Raw genomic sequence first — 16571 nt, forward strand, 5'->3', positions numbered from 1 at the left:
GGGAGTGATGGTCTACAATCTCCCTGAGGACGCCCGCGGCCGCCTGGGAAGTCTCAATCCCGGAGCGGTCCTGGTCCTCGAGGGTGGTATTAAAGTCCCCTCCCAGGACCAGGCACTCGCTAGAATCCAGAGTGCCGAGGAAGGCCGCCGCCCGCTGAAAAAAAGGCACGCGCTCCGGGCCCTTGTTCGGGGCATAAACGTTGACCAAATTCAAAACCAGCCCCTCCACGCGGGCCCGGACGTGCAGCAGGCGGCCCGGCACGACCTCGGTGACCCCCAGCACCTCAGGCCGCAGCCCCGGGGAGAACAGGGTGGCCACCCCAGCCGAGTGGGCGCTAAGGTGGCTAAAATAAACCCCGTCACCCCACTCCAGCCGCCAGCTAGCCTCGACAGCCGGGGCCGCGTGGGTCTCCTGCAGGAAAATCACAGAGTACCCCCCCTCACGAAGGAAGGAGAGCACCTGGCTCCTGCGGAAACCCACCCTACAGCCCCGGGCGTTCAACGAAGCAAACGTGGTGACCGTCATGCTGAGGGCTGGGGCAGATCCTCACTGGCAGAGGGATCGACGGCCTCCAGCGGGCCTCGCAAGATTCCATGCTCGACCCCGAAGGCCAACAAGGAGTCGCGGAATCTGCGGGCCCGCCGGTAGGCCGCGAAGTCCCGCCGATCGGACCCTCGCCCCTCCCCCAAAAGCGCCCTCACGGCCCGAAGAACGAGATGGAAGTCCCCCCAGCGCCGAAGGGCCATCGGCACCTTACCCTGGGAACCACGGAAATCTGATAAAAAAAGGCGCAGCTCATCCCGCAGCGCGGAGGGGGAGGCAGCGGCCGAGCCGCCGCCGACCTCCGGCAGGGCCCCGGAAGGGTCCTCGCGGACAGACAAACAAGGGGCCGAGCCCCGGCGCTGCTGCGCCGGGCTGCTCGTCCCCAGTCCCGGCAGAGGAGAGGGCGGCTGAGAAAACAACACAGCCCCCACAGTGGTGGGAAGGGGAAACACAAAAGCTGCTCCCCGAGGGTCGTCCGTAGGCAACGGAAACGCGACAACCCCGGGGGTAGCAGGGGGACCCGAGGTGGCAGGAGAAGACACCTCGGGAACAAAAACAGGAAGCTGAACAGAAGAGGGGGTAGGACCAGGGACCGGAACGGGCTCCCCTTCACCCGCTGCCAAACCAACGGGAGCAGCAGGGACAGTGGAAGCTTCAGGGGCAGGTAAGGTAGAAGGGGTGGGATCGGGGGCGAAAACCGGCTGCTCAGCAACAGCCGTCGCCCCAAGGGGCTCGGCGGCTGTGCACGAGACGGTAGGCGCGGCCGGACTAGCAGGTAGGGCAGGTAAGGTGGAAAGGACGGGATCGGGGGCAAGAACCGGCTGCGTAGCAACAGCCGTCGCCCCTAGGGGCTCGGCGGCTGTGCACGAGACGGTAGTCGCGGCCGGGCTGGCAGGTAGGGCCAAGGGTTCCCCCAAAACTAATCCGGGGGTGGCAGAACCGGGAGTAGGAGGGGGAGGCGGGACTAAATTAACACCCGGATCGGGGCCCGCCGATGGAAAATTGTCCTCCCCTTGGGTAACCGGGGTCAAACCCAGGGCCTCGATCTCATCAAAAAAGGAGGCGAAAGCGGTCCCCCCGGCCCCGGCGTCCTCCCCGCCAGACACAGGGACGAAAGCCGCTCCGGCATCGGCGGTGGCGGCGGGAGGCTCGGACGAAGCAAGGACCTGGGGAACCGCTACCGAAGCCACCTCAGGTGGAGGCTCAACAATAGGAACAGAAGGTTCCCCAGCCGCTGCCACGGCATCTACGGTCTCCATGGCCAGCGCCTCCTGCTGGGCACCGTCCGGGGGCGCGTTACCAGAACCAGCAACTGCGGCCCCCCGCAACATCTTTCGGGGGTTTAGCTCTCCCTCCTCATCGGAGGGAAGGGAGAGAGCCTGCGATCTGTGGGCTCTACGCTTCCCCCGGACGGTCACCCAGCCCCCTGAGGTGGAAGAGGAGGTGGAGGGCTGGTCAGCAGGGGCGGGGTCTGAGGGGTCTCGGGGCGGCAGGGGCAAAGGGCCACCAGGGAGAGGGGAAACCTCCCCCTGGGGCGGGCCCCGCCCCGCGGCTGGCAAAAGCCGTCCCGCTCGCTCCTCCACAAGCCTCGCCGATCCAGGGTCAGCGACGGCAAGGCCCGCCCGCTCGGCCGACTCCGCGGCCAGAGCGGGAGTCACGGCAAAAGGAGGAGGAGCGGCGGTAGCAGCAGTGGCCGAACCGCTAGGATCGTCGGCGACGATAGGGCCGGCACCCGCTCGGGCCCCGGGGGTCTCGGACGCCCTACCAGAGCGGGCCAGGGGACAGTCTCTCCGGACATGCCCCGGCGCTCGGCAAAGGAAGCACCGGGCCTCCCCCGTCGAATAGTGCACCCGATAGTGGGCCCCGCGGTAGGGCACCAGGAAGGACCCTTCAAGCACCGCTCCGGCACCCGCCGCCGGCGGCAGCTGGAGCTGGACCTGCCGGCGGAACGACTGGATGTGACGGAGGGTGGGGTCCTTACAGCCCAACGAGAGAGGGTTTAGAATAGAAATGGGCTTCCCCATGGCGGAGAGGGCAGGCAACAGGGCGGCGTTGGGGAGGTAGGGCGGAACGGAGGTCAAGACCACCCGTACGCCCAGGTCCTCCAAGGGTTCCAAAGGAACAAACACGCCTCCCACCGCCAGGCCTCTTTCCACCGCCTCCTGCGCGGCGGCCTCCGATGCCAGGAAGAACACGGCCTTCCCATACATTTTGGAAGCCGCCACGATGGCCGTGGGCCCCACCACCCTCGCCAACGCCCGCACGTAGGTCTCGATATGGGGCGAGGCAGGCACAAGGTGGCAGCGGATGCCATGCCTCCTAGTTAGCGAGGGGAAGGGGCCCAGGTCGCCAGAGATGGGTCCGGAGGCAGCGGTCGGGGCGGAAGGTGCAGCGGTACGCGGAGGGGCGGCGGCCACCTGGGCGTACGCTCTGTGGGCTCGAGAGGAAACGCTCTCAGAGCCGGTGAAAGGGACGGCAGGAGAGGGAGGGGCCGCGGCCGATGTCGAGGCCGCGGCGGGGATCGCAGCCCCGCCCGCAGGAGGCTTGGTCCCACGGGCGGGGCCCTTGCCTTTCTTCCTCCCCTGGCCTTTCCTGCCGGTGGAAGAGGCAGCCGTGGTAGCGGCGTTGTCTAGGGCAGGGCCGGCCAAGGGGCCGGTCACCGGGGCGGGCGGGGGCAACAGGGCAGAGGAAGAGAGCGTGGCAGGGGCAAGAACACGGGCAGGGGCAGGGGTGGTGGCGGGGGGAGGGGCAGGAGCAGAGTCCCCCGCCATAACAACCAGCAGCTGCAAACGGGGCGGGGAAAAGGGGGAAGAGGGGGGGGAGGGGCCTAACCACACCCTCCTAGAAAGCTACAGAGAGGGGAGGAGGGCGCCTCTGGGAGAATGCCGGCTCCTCCGGCTATACTGTTGGGGGGGGGGAAACTATAACAACAATATAAGGGGGCAAAAACAATGCAAAAAGGGGGGGGGGCCGCAACAAAACAGGGACACGAGCGCGCGCGGGGGGAAAGGGGGGGGGTTAAAGCATAGCAGCGGCCCAGGAACATAAACAAATTCCCAGCCAACTGCAAAAAACTTCAGCCAGCTGCAATTCAAGGACAAGGCCGAGAACACAGCCAGCAGGCTAGAAACCGTGGGGGGGGGGAATGGGGGAGGGGGGGAAGGAGCACCAAAAGAACAAACCGAAGGGGCCGAAAAAAAGGGGGGGGGCGGGAGAAACGGGGGGCTACAGGGAGGGGACCCCCCCAACTAAACGCAGCAGGTGGGGGGGGGAAAGGTGCACCCACAGCGCTCGTGAAGCGGAGGTCCTGCCGCTCACTGCTGTAAACAAACAGTCCCGGACGGTGGAAGAGGGCGGGGGGGGCAAACAGCCCCGCCGAGGAACGAAGAGCAGGTCCAGGCGACACGCGGGACGGTGGAGGGGTTGTCGGCAGTGGGGGTGGTGGCAGAGGGGGAACAGATGGACGAAAAGGGGGGGGGGCACCGCGCCCCTCCCCGCGCCCCCTGCAATACAGGGGACGGGACAGAAGGATCCCAAGTCGACCTCAGAGTTTCCTGGCACGTGATGGCTTCCACTCCGAGGAATTACGAGCGAGAGGCTCAGTTCCGTCCACCCTCCGAACGCGACTGGAGGCAGCACCACCCCAGGAGCAAAGATGGCAAAGTCACTCAACAAAACACAGTTCTTAAGCAATCCCCTCCACAATCTCCCGAATCAGGAACCTAGTCTCCTCCGACTCCGCGACGGAGGCAGCGGCTCCCACACAGGAACAGCAGTGAGCGTCAGGCGTCCGGCCAGGCAAACAGGCAGGCAGGCAGGCAAACAAGCAAGCCAGCAAGCAGGTGGGCCCCCAGATGGTGTCGGTGTTGGTGTTGGGGGGGCCGGTGCTTCTCCCTCCGGAGGCGAGGGGGGGGGCAGGCCGGCAAGGCCCCCCCCTCCGCACTCACTCACTCACGCAGCAGCAGCAGCAGCAGCAGCAACAGCAGGAGAGGGCCAGGGAGGGAAGGAGGGAGAAGAGAGAGGAGCTCTAGCACCAGGCGACCGATCCCTCCCTGTAGTGAGCCCATATTGGTTGACCGGGAGGTGGGCGGGTTCACCCGCCCACTGCTAAAGGCCCCTCCCCCAACTGAGCGGGAGGGACCACTGGACCCAGAACCAAGTAATTCCGTGGGACAACTAATAAAAAAACAGGAAGTGAGGTGACAATCAAAGGTTCAAAATCAGTAAACCAAATGGGGACACCGAGCAAAGAACCCCGGACAGCGCCCACTGCTCCTCAAAGGAGGCAAGGGAGCCAGCGGACGCTGCCCAGTGGAATTCCGCTCGGAGACGTGAAACCAAAAAGGTACGAAAGTAGGCCTCACAGTCGCAGAGCACCCCCTCGGCCAACATCTTCTCCCTGGTATTATAGATGGTAAGCTTGGCTAGAGCCAGGAAGAGGTTGACGAGGAGGTCCCGCGACTTCGTGGGGCCACGAATAGGGTGAGCATAAATAAACAAGTGAGGGGAAAAATGCAGCCAGAACCTCAACAAGAGGTTCTGGAGGAGCCGGAATAGGGGCTGCAGCCTGGCGCACTCAAGGTAGGCATGCGCCAGGGTCTCCCGTATGCCACAAAATGGGCAGGCTTCGGGAATGGGGGTGAACCTCGCTAAGTACACGCCCGTGCCCACGGCTCCGTGAAGGAGCCGCCAACCAACATCCCCGGCGGGTCGTGGAACCAAGGTGGAATAAAGACTGGCCCACCGGGGTTTCTCACTCTCCACAGGTATCAAATAGTCCCGCCACTTGGTGTCGGGGCGGGACACGAGGGTGAGAAAATGCAACGTGTGGAGCACGAGCGTGTACAGGTGGTCTCTGGGCGCGGTTCGAAACCGGACCGGCTGCAGAGCATGCAGCTGGCTCGGATTATGGGATCGTGGGAGCTGGGGGGGCTCACGGAGCAGGGGCCCAATAAAAAGATCCGGAGGGCCCGGGGTGAGGGGTGGGCGGGGAACGCCCTCCCGCAGGGCCCGCCACAAAAAGCTGATAGCGGGAGGTGACAGTGCAGCGCCTACCTCCTGGAGCACACGCAGAGGGGTCGTGAGGGTGGAGAGCCCCATGCGCCGACCAAGCGCACGGGGATCCACCCAGTCCCCTCCGGCATAGTCCAGGAGGTCTCCGACCTTAGTGATTCCCGCCAGGATCAACCTCCGGCTCACCGAGGGTGACTCCGCCACCTGCACACGGAGAGCAGGATTGTATAGCAGGGGCTCCGCGAGGAGATCTGTGCCCTCGGTGGCCACAATGGACCTGGTCGCCGAAAAAAGCTTCCATGTCCGGAGAATGTCCTGGTAGAAGACCGGCAGCTCCGAGAGGTCACGCGGAAGACCTCTCGGGTGAAGAAAAAGGAGCTGCCGGTCGTAGCGGAGCCCTCGAAGGCGGCGGAGGAAGGCGTGCGCCAACGTGCTCCATGCCGGACTACCCGCACCATAAAGGAGCCTCTGCAGGGCCTGGAGGCGGAAGACATGGACCTGGCTACAAAGGCAGATCAGGCCCTGTCCCCCCTCCTCCAGGGGAAGACTCAAAACCCCCGCAGAGACCCAGTGCAGTCCCGGCCAGAAAAACTCCAGGGCTAACCTCTGGAGTCTGGCCAGGATCCCCGGGGCCGGGCTCAGGGTGTTGAGCCGGTGCCAGAGCATGGACAGGACGAGCTGGTTCAGCACCAGCGCCCTCCCTCGCAGGGAGAGACACCGGAGCAGTCCCGTCCATCTCCGCAGCCGCTCACCCACCCTGGCCTCCAAATCCTGCCAGTTCTCCGGCGGAGAAGGATGCGTGGCGGAAAGGTAAACGCCAAGATAAAGCAGCGGACCCGCGCTCCACCGGATGGCTTGAAGCGCGGGTGGGAGGGAGCTCGCCCGCCACCCGTCCCCGACCACCAGGCCAGAGCTCTTGACCCAGTTGACCCTGGCGGAGGAGGCCGCCGAATAAACGCCCTGGCAGGCCTCCACCCGCACCAGATCCTCCGGGTCCTGGACCACGAGGAGCACGTCGTCGGCGTACGCCGACAGGACCAGCCGCATCTCCGGCTCCCGGAGCACCAACCCCGCCAACCTCCGACGGAGGAGGCAGAGGAAGGGCTCGATCGCCAGAGCGTACAGCTGGCCCGAGAGGGGGCACCCCTGCCGCACTCCTCGCCCGAAGCTGACCGGCTCGGTCAGGGTCCAGTTGAGCCTGACCAGACACTCCGCCTCGGCGTACAGCACCTGGAGAAAAGTCACAAACAGGGGCCCGAAGCCGAACGCCCGCAGGGTGCCCAGGAGATACCCGTGGTCCATCCTGTCGAACGCCTTCTCCTGGTCCAGGGACAGGAGGGCGAACGACAGACCATCCCTACGCCCCAGCTCTAACAGGTCCCGGACCAAGTACAAGTTATTAAAGATACTACGGCCCGGGACGGTGTAGGTCTGGTCAGGATGGACCACGTCCGCCAGCACGGACCCCAGCCGCAGCGAGATGGCTTTCGCTACGACCTTATAGTCCGTGCTGAGGAGCGAGAGGGGACGCCAATTCCGTAAATCGCGAAGGTCCCCCTTCTTCGGCAACAGGGCGAGCACAGCTCGCCGGCACGAGAGAGGGAGGACCCCGCCCTGCAAGGACTCGGCCCAGACGGTAACGAGGTCCGGGCCGAGGACATCCCAGAACACGCGGTAGAATTCCACGGTCAGCCCATCCATGCCCGGCGACTTGTTAGTGGGCATGAGCTGGAGGGCTGCCGAGAACTCGGCTAGGGAGAGAGGCAACTCCAGCCGGTCTCGGTCGCCCGCGCTGACCGTCGGGAGCTCGGTCCAGAGCACCCTGCGGGCTTCAGCGTCGGTCGGATCCGGGGAGAAAAGAGCGGCGTAGAAGGCCCTGGCTCTGCCACGCATCTCCTCCGGATCCGTGAGGGGGGAGCCGTCCTCCGCCAGGAGGCAGGTGACATGCTTTTTGGCCCCCCTCCTTTTCTCCAGGGCGTAGAAGAAGCGGGAGCCACGATCCATCTCCCGAAGGAGACGGATGCGGGATCGAACAAACGCGCCCCGGGCTCGGTGATCTTCCAGGGCCCGGAGCTCCTCCCGCTTCTCCCGGTACGCCGCGCAGAGGGATGGATCCTCGGGGCCGGAGGCCAGACGCCTCTCTAACTCCAAGACCTCCCGCTCCAACTGCCCTATCAGCGCACCCCTTCGCCGGCTGGCGCCCCGGGTGTAGTTCCGGCAGAAGAGCCGCGCACGGACCTTCCCCACGTCCCACCACCGCCGCGCCGAGGGAAAGGCGCGCCGCTGCTCCCGCCAGGCTATCCAAAACACCCGGAAGGAAGCCACGAAGCCCACGTCCTCCAGTAAACTATTATTAAAATGCCAATAGGCCGGCCCCGGCCGCTCAGAACTGAGAGAGGCCGTCACGGTCACCAAATGGTGATCCGAGAACGGGGCCGGCCGGACGCTGGAGGCGTGGGCCTGGGCCAGATGAAAGCGGGACAGATAGATTCGGTCCAACCGGGAGTGACGCGACCGGTCGTCCTCCACCCGGACATAGGTGAAGGTGGTATCATCGTCCGGGTGGTGTTCGCGCCAGACGTCCACCAGGGAGTGATGGTCTACAATCTCCCTGAGGACGCCCGCGGCCGCCTGGGAAGTCTCAATCCCGGAGCGATCCTGGTCCTCGAGGGTGGTATTAAAGTCCCCTCCCAGGACCAGGCACTCGCTAGAATCCAGAGTGCCGAGGAAGGCCGCCGCCTGCTTAAAAAAAGGCACGCGCTCCGGGCCCTTGTTCGGGGCATAAATGTTGACCAAATTCAAAACCAGCCCCTCCACGCGGGCCCGGACGTGCAGCAGGCGGCCCGGCACGACCTCGGTGACCCCCAGCACCTCAGGCCGCAGCCCCGGGGAGAACAGGGTGGCCACCCCAGCCGAGTGGGCGCTAAGGTGGCTAAAATAAACCCCGTCACCCCACTCCAGCCGCCAGCTAGCCTCGACAGCCGGGGCCGCGTGGGTCTCCTGCAGGAAAATCACAGAGTACCCCCCCTCACGAAGGAAGGAGAGGACCTGGCTCCTGCGAAAACCCACCCTACAGCCCCGGGCGTTCAACGAAGCAAACGTGGTGACCGTCATGCTGAGGGCTGGGGCAGATCCTCACTGGCAGAGGGATCGACAGCCTCCAGCGGGCCTCGCAAGATTCCATGCTCGACCCCGAAGGCCAACAAGGAGTCGCGGAATCTGCGGGCCCGCCGGTAGGCCGCGAAGTCCCGCCGATCGGACCCTCGCCCCTCCCCCAAAAGCGCCCTCACGGCCTGAAGAACGAGATGGAAGTCCCCCCAGCGCCGAAGGGCCATCGGCACCTTACCCTGGGAACCACGGAAATCTGATAAAAAGAGGCGCAGCTCATCCCGCAGCGCGGAGGGGGAGGCAGCGGCCGAGCCGCCGCCGACCTCCGGCAGGGCCCCGGAAGGGTCCTCGCGGACGGACAAACAAGGGGCCGAGCCCCGGCGCTGCTGTGCCAGGCTGCTCGTCCCCAGTCCCGGCAGAGGAGAGGGCGGTTGAGAAAACAACACAGCCCCCACAGTGGCGGGAAGGGGAAAAACAAAAGCTGCTCCCCGAGGGTCGTCCGTAGGCAACGGAAACGCGACAACCCCGGGGGTAGCAGGGGGACCCGAGGTGGCAGGAGAAGACACCTCGGGAACAAAAACAGGAAGCTGAACAGAAGAGGGGGTAGGACCAGGGACCGGAACGGGCTCCCCTTCACCCGCTGCCAAACCAACGGGAGCAGCAGGGACAGGGGAAGCTTCAGGGGCAGGTAAGGTAGAAGGGGTGGGATCAGGGGCAAAAACCGGCTGCTCAGCAACAGCCGTCGCCCCAAGGGGCTCGGCGGCTGTGCACGAGACGGTAGGCGCGGCCGGACTAGCAGGCAGGGCAGGTAAGGTGGAAAGGGCGGGATCGGGGGCAAGAACCGGCTGCGTAGCAACAGCTGTCGCCCCTAGGGGCTCGGCGGCTGAGCACGAGACGGTAGTCGCGGCCGGGCTGGCAGGTAGGGCCAAGGGTTCCCCCAAAACTAATCCGGGGGTGGCAGAACCGGGAGTAGGAGGGGGAGGCGGGACTAAATCAACACCCGGATCGGGGCCCACCGGTGGAAGAGCGTCCTCCCCTTGGGTAACCGGGGTCAAACCCAGGGCCTCGATCTCATCAAAAAAGGAGGCGAAAGCGGTCCCCCCGGCCCCGGCGTCCTCCCCGCCAGACACAGGGACGAAAGCCGCCCCGGCATCGGCGGTGGTGGTGGGAGGCACGGACGAAGCAAGGACCGGGGAAACCGCCACTGAAGCCACCTCAGGTGGAGGCTCAACGATAGGAACAGAAGGTTCCCTAGCCGCTGCCACGGCATCTACGGTCTCCATGGCCAGCGCTTCCTGCTGGGCACCGTCCGGGGGCGCGTTACCAGAACCAGCAACTGCGGCCCCCCGCAACATCTTTCGGGGGTTTAGCTCTCCCTCCTCATCGGAGGGAAGGGAGAGAGCCTGCGATCTGTGGGCTCTGCGCTTCCCCCGGACGGTCACCCAGCCCCCTGAGGTGGAAGAGGAGGTGGAGGGCTGGTCAGCAGGGGCGGGGTCGGCTCGGGGTGGCAGGGGCAAAGGGCCATCAGGGAGAGGGGAAACCTCCCCCTGGGGCGGGCTCCGCCCCGCGGCTGGCAAAAGCCGTCCCGCTCGCTCCCCCACATGCCTCGCCGATCCAGGGTTGGCGACGGCAAGGCCCGCCCGCTCAGCTGTCTCCGCGGCCAGAGCGGGAGTCACGGCGAAAGGAGGAGGAGCGGCGGTAGCAGCAGTGGCTGAACCGCTAGGATCGTCAGCGACGATAGGGCCGGCACCCGCTCGGGCCCCGGGGGTCTCGGACGCCCTTCCAGATCGGGCCAGGGGACAGTCTCTCCGGACATGCCCCGGCGCTCGGCAGAGGAAGCACCGGGCCTCCCCCGTCGAATAGTGCACCCGATAGTGGGCCCCGTGGTAGGGCACCAGGAAGGACCCTTCGAGCACCGCTCCGGCACCCGCCGCCGGCGGCAGCTGGAGCTGGACCTGCCGGCGGAAAGACAGGATGTGACGGAGGGTGGGGTCTTTACAGCCCAACGAGAGAGGGTTTAAAATAGAAATGGGCTTCCCCATGGCGGAGAGGGCAGGCAACAGGGCGGCGTTGGGGAGGTAGGGCGGAACGGAGGTCAAGACCACCCGTACGCCCAGGTCCTCCAAGGGTTCCAAAGGAACAAACACACCTCCCACCGCCAGGCCTCTTTCCACCGCCTCCTGCGCGGCGGCCTCCGATGCCAGGAAGAACACGGCCTTCCCATACATTTTGGAAGCCGCCACGATGGCCGTGGGCCCCACCACCCTCGCCAACGCCCGCACGTAGGTCTCGATATGGGGCGAGGCAGGCACAAGGTGGCAGCGGATGCCATGCCTCCTAGTTAGCGAGGGGAAGGGGCCCAGGTCGCCAGAGATGGGTCCGGAGGCAGCGGTCGGGGCGGAAGGTGCAGCGGTACGCGGAGGGGCGGCGGCCACCTGGGCGTACGCTCTGTGGGCTCGAGAGGCAGCGCTCTCAGAGCCGGTGAAAGGGACGGCAGGAGAGGGAGGGGCCGCGGCCGATGTCGAGGCCGTGGCGGGGATCGCAGCCTCGCCCGCAGGAGGCTTGGTCCCACGGGCGGGGCCCTTGCCCTTCTTCCTCCCCTGGCCCTTCCTGCCGGTGGAAGAGGCAGCCGTGGCAGCGGCGTTGTCTAGGGCAGGGCCGGCCAAGGGGCCGGTCACCGGGGCGGGCGGGGGCAACAGGGCAGAGGAAGAGAGCGGGGCAGGGGCAAGAACACGGGCAGGGGCAGGGGTGGTGGCGGGGGGAGGGGCAGGAGCAGAGTCCCCCGCCATAACAACCTTCAGCTGCAAACGGGGCGGGGAAAAAGGGGAAGAGGAGGGGGGAGGGGCCTAACCACACCCTCCTAAAAAGCTACAGAGAGGGGAGGAGGGCGCCTCTGGGAGAATGCCGGCTCCTCCGGCTACACTGTTGGGGGGGGGGGAAACTATAACAACAATATAAGGGGGCAAAAAACAATGCAAAAAAGGGGGGGGGGGGCGCAACAAAACAGGAACACGAGCGCGCGCGGGGGGAAAGGGGGGGGGGGGAACAGAGCAGCGGCCCAGGAATATAAACAAATTCCCAGCCAACTGCAAAAACTTCAGCCAGCTGCAATTCAAGGACAAGGCCGAGAACACAGCCAGCAGGCTAGAAACCGTGGGGGGGGGGGAAATGGGGGAAGGGGAGGGGGGAAGGAGCACCAAAAGAACAAACCGAAGGGGCCGAAAAAAAGGGGGGGGCGGGATAAACGGGGGGCTACAGGGAGGGGACCCCCCCAACTAAACGCAGCAGGGGGGGGGGGGGGAAAGGTGCACCCACAGCGCTCGTAAAGCGGAGGTCCTGCCGCTCACTGCTGTAAACAAACAGTCCCGGACGGTGGAAGAGGGCGGGGGGGGCAAACAGCCCCGCCGAGGGACGAAGAGCAGGTCCAGGCGACACGCGGGACGGTGGAGGGGTTGTCGGCGGTGGGGGTGGTGGCAGAGGGGGAGCAGATGGACGAAGGGGGGGGGGCACCGCGCCCCTCCCCGCGCTCCCTGCAATACAGGGGACGGGACAGAAGGATCCCAAGTCGACCTCAGAGTTTCTTGGCACGCGATGGCTCCCACTCCGAGGAATTACGAGCGGGAGGCTCAGTACCGTCCACACTCCACAGTCCGCTCCAGGGGACAGGACAAAAGGATCTCGAGCCGACCTCAGAGCGTCCTAGCACACGATGGCTTCCACTCCGAGGAATTACGAGCGAGAGGCTCAGTTCCGTCCACCCTCCGAACGCGACTGGAGGCAGCACCACCCCAGGAGCAAAGATGGCAAAGTCACTCAACAAAACACAGTTCTTAAGCAATCCCCTCCACAATCTCCCGAATCAGGAACCTAGTCTCCTCCGACTCCGCGACGGAGGCAGCGGCTCCCACACAGGAACAGCAGTGAGCGTCAGGCGTCCGGCCAGGCAAACAGGCAGGCAGGCAGGCAAACAAGCAAGCCAGCAAGCAGGTGGGCCCCCAGATGGTGTCGGTGTTGGTGTTGGGGGGGCCGGTGCTTCTCCCTCCGGAGGCGAGGGGGGGGGCAGGCCGGCAAGGCCCCCCCCTCCGCACTCACTCACTCACGCAGCAGCAGCAGCAGCAGCAGCAACAGCAGGAGAGGGCCAGGGAGGGAAGGAGGGAGAAGAGAGAGGAGCTCTAGCACCAGGCGACCGATCCCTCCCTGTAGTGAGCCCATATTGGTTGACCGGGAGGTGGGCGGGTTCACCCGCCCACTGCTAAAGGCCCCTCCCCCAACTTAGCGGGAGGGACCACTGGACCCAGAACCAAGTAATTCCGTGGGACAACTAATAAAAAAACAGGAAGTGAGGTGACAATCAAAGGTTCAAAATCAGTAAACCAAATGGGGACACCGAGCAAAGAACCCCGGACAGCGCCCACTGCTCCTCAAAGGAGGCAAGGGAGCCAGCGGACGCTGCCCAGTGGAACTCCGCTCGGAGACGTGAAACCAAAAAGGTACGAAAGTAGGCCTCACAGTCGCAGAGCACCCCCTCGGCCAACATCTTCTCCCTGGTATTATAGATGGTAAGCTTGGCTAGAGCCAGGAAGAGGTTGACGAGGAGGTCCCGCGACTTCGTGGGGCCACGAATAGGGTGAGCATAAATAAACAAGTGAGGGGAAAAATGCAGCCAGAACCTCAACAAGAGGTTCTGGAGGAGCCGGAACAGGGGCTGCAGCCTGGCGCACTCAAGGTAGGCATGCGCCAGGGTCTCCCGTATGCCACAAAATGGGCAGGCTTCGGGAATGGGGGTGAACCTCGCTAAGTACACGCCCGTGCCCACGGCTCCGTGAAGGAGCCGCCAACCAACATCCCCGGCGGGTCGTGGAACCAAGGTGGAATAAAGACTGGCCCACCGGGGTTTCTCACTCTCCACAGGTATCAAATAGTCCCGCCACTTGGTGTCGGGGCGGGACACGAGGGTGAGAAAATGCAACGTGTGGAGCACGAGCGTGTACAGGTGGTCTCTGGGCGCGGTTCGAAACCGGACCGGCTGCAGAGCATGCAGCTGGCTCGGATTATGGGATCGTGGGAGCTGGGGGGGCTCACGGAGCAGGGGCCCAATAAAAAGATCCGGAGGGCCCGGGGTGAGGGGTGGGCGGGGAACGCCCTCCCGCAGGGCCCGCCACAAAAAGCTGATAGCGGGAGGTGACAGTGCAGCGCCTACCTCCTGGAGCACACGCAGAGGGGTCGTGAGGGTGGAGAGCCCCATGCGCCGACCAAGCGCACGGGGATCCACCCAGTCCCCTCCGGCATAGTCCAGGAGGTCTCCGACCCTAGTGATTCCCGCCAGGATCAACCTCCGGCTCACCGAGGGTGACTCCGCCACCTGCACACGGAGAGCAGGATTGTGTAGCAGGGGCTCCGCGAGGAGATCTGCGCCCTCGGTGGCCACAGTGGACCTGGTCGCCGAAAAAAGCTTCCATGTCCGGAGAATGTCCTGGTAGAAGACCGGCAGCTCCGAGAGGTCACGCGGAAGACCTCTCGGGTGAAGAAAAAGGAGCTGCCGGTCGTAGCGGAGCCCTCGAAGGCGGCGGAGGAAGGCGTGCGCCAACGTGCTCCATGCCGGACTACCCGCACCATAAAGGAGCCTCTGCAGGGCCTGGAGGCGGAAGACATGGACCTGGCTACGAAGGCAGATCAGGCCCTGTCCCCCCTCCTCCAGGGGAAGACTCAAAACCCCCGCAGAGACCCAGTGCAGTCCCGGCCAGAAAAACTCCAGGGCTAACCTCTGGAGTCTGGCCAGGATCCCCGGGGCCGGGCTCAGGGTGTTGAGCCGGTGCCAGAGCATGGACAGGACGAGCTGGTTCAGCACCAGCGCCCTCCCTCGCAGGGAGAGACACCGGAGCAGTCCTGTCCATCTCCGCAGCCGCTCACCCACCCTGGCCTCCAAATCCTGCCAGTTCTCCGGCGGAGAAGGATGCGTGGCGGAAAGGTAAACGCCAAGATAAAGCAGCGGACCCGCGCTCCACCGGATGGCTTGAAGCGCGGGTGGGAGGGAGCTCGCCCGCCACCCGTCCCCGACCACCAGGCCAGAGCTCTTGACCCAGTTGACCCTGGCGGAGGAGGCCGCCGAATAAACGCCCTGGCAGGCCTCCACCCGCTCCAGATCCTCCGGGTCCTGGACCACGAGGAGCACGTCGTCGGCGTACGCCGACAGGACCAGCCGCATCTCCGGCTCCCGGAGCACCAACCCCGCCAACCTCCGACGGAGGAGGCAGAGGAAGGGCTCGATCGCCAGAGCGTACAGCTGGCCCGAGAGGGGGCACCCCTGCCGCACTCCTCGCCCGAAGCTGACCGGCTCGGTCAGGGTCCAGTTGAGCCTGACCAGACACTCCGCCTCGGCGTACAGCACCTGGAGAAAAGTCACAAACAGGGGCCCGAAGCCGAACGCCCGCAGGGTGCCCAGGAGATACCCGTGGTCCATCCTGTCGAACGCCTTCTCCTGGTCCAGGGACAGGAGGGCGAACGACAGACCATCCCTACGCCCCAGCTCTAACAGGTCCCGGACCAAGTACAAGTTATTAAAGATACTACGGCCCGGGACGGTGTAGGTCTGGTCAGGATGGACCACGTCCGCCAGCACGGACCCCAGCCGCAGCGAGATGGCTTTCGCTACGACCTTATAGTCCGTGCTGAGGAGCGAGAGGGGACGCCAATTCCGTAAATCGCGAAGGTCCCCCTTCTTCGGCAACAGGGCGAGCACAGCTCGCCGGCACGAGAGAGGGAGGACCCCGCCCTGCAAGGACTCGGCCCAGACGGTAACGAGGTCCGGGCCGAGGACATCCCAGAACACGCGGTAGAATTCCACGGTCAGCCCATCCATGCCCGGCGACTTATTAGTGGGCATGAGCTGGAGGGCTGCCGAGAACTCGGCTAGGGAGAGAGGCAACTCCAGCCGGTCTCGGTCGCCCGCGCTGACCGTCGGGAGTTCGGTCCAGAGCACCTTGCGGGCCTCAGCGTCGGTCGGATCCGGGGAGAAAAGAGCGGCGTAGAAGGCCCTGGCCCTGCCACGCATCTCCTCCGGATCCGTGAGGGGGGAGCCGTCCTCCGCCAGGAGGCAGGTGACATGCTTTTTGGCCCCCCTCCTTTTCTCCAGGGCGTAGAAGAAGCGGGAGCCACGATCCATCTCCCGAAGGAGACGGATGCGGGATCGAACAAACGCGCCCCGGGCTCGGTGATCTTCCAGGGCCCGGAGCTCCTCCCGCTTCTCCCGGTACGCCGCGCAGAGGGATGGATCCTCGGGGCCGGAGGCCAGACACCTCTCTAACTCCAAGACCTCCCGCTCCAACTGCCCTATCAGCGCACCCCTTCGCCGGCTGGCGCCCCGGGTGTAGTTCCGGCAGAAGAGCCGCGCACGGACCTTCCCCACGTCCCACCACCGCCGCGCCGAGGGAAAGGCGCGCCGCTGCTCCCGCCAAGCTATCCAGAACACCCGGAAGGAAGCCACGAAGCCCACGTCCTCCAGCAAACTATTATTAAAATGCCAATAGGCCGGCCCCGGCCGCTCAGAACTGAGAGAGGCCGTCACGGTCACCAAATGGTGATCCGAGAACGGGGCCGGCCGGACGCTGGAGGCGTGGGCCTGGGCCAGATGAAAGCGGGACAGATAGATTCGGTCCAACCGGGAGTGACGCGACCGGTCGTCCTCCACCCGGACATAGGTGAAGGTGGTATCATCGTCCGGGTGGTGTTCGCGCCAGACGTCCACCAGGGAGTGATGGTCTACAATCTCCCTGAGGACGCCCGCGGCCGCCTGGGAAGTCTCAATCCCGGAGCGATCCTGGTCCTCGAGGGTGGTATTAAAGTCCCCTCCCAGGACCAGGCACTCGCTAGAATCCAGAGTGCCGAGGAAGGCCGCCGCCTGCTTAAA

This window comes from Emys orbicularis, chromosome 3, assembly GCF_028017835.1.
Source record: "Emys orbicularis isolate rEmyOrb1 chromosome 3, rEmyOrb1.hap1, whole genome shotgun sequence".
Lineage (NCBI taxonomy): Eukaryota > Metazoa > Chordata > Testudines > Emydidae > Emys > Emys orbicularis.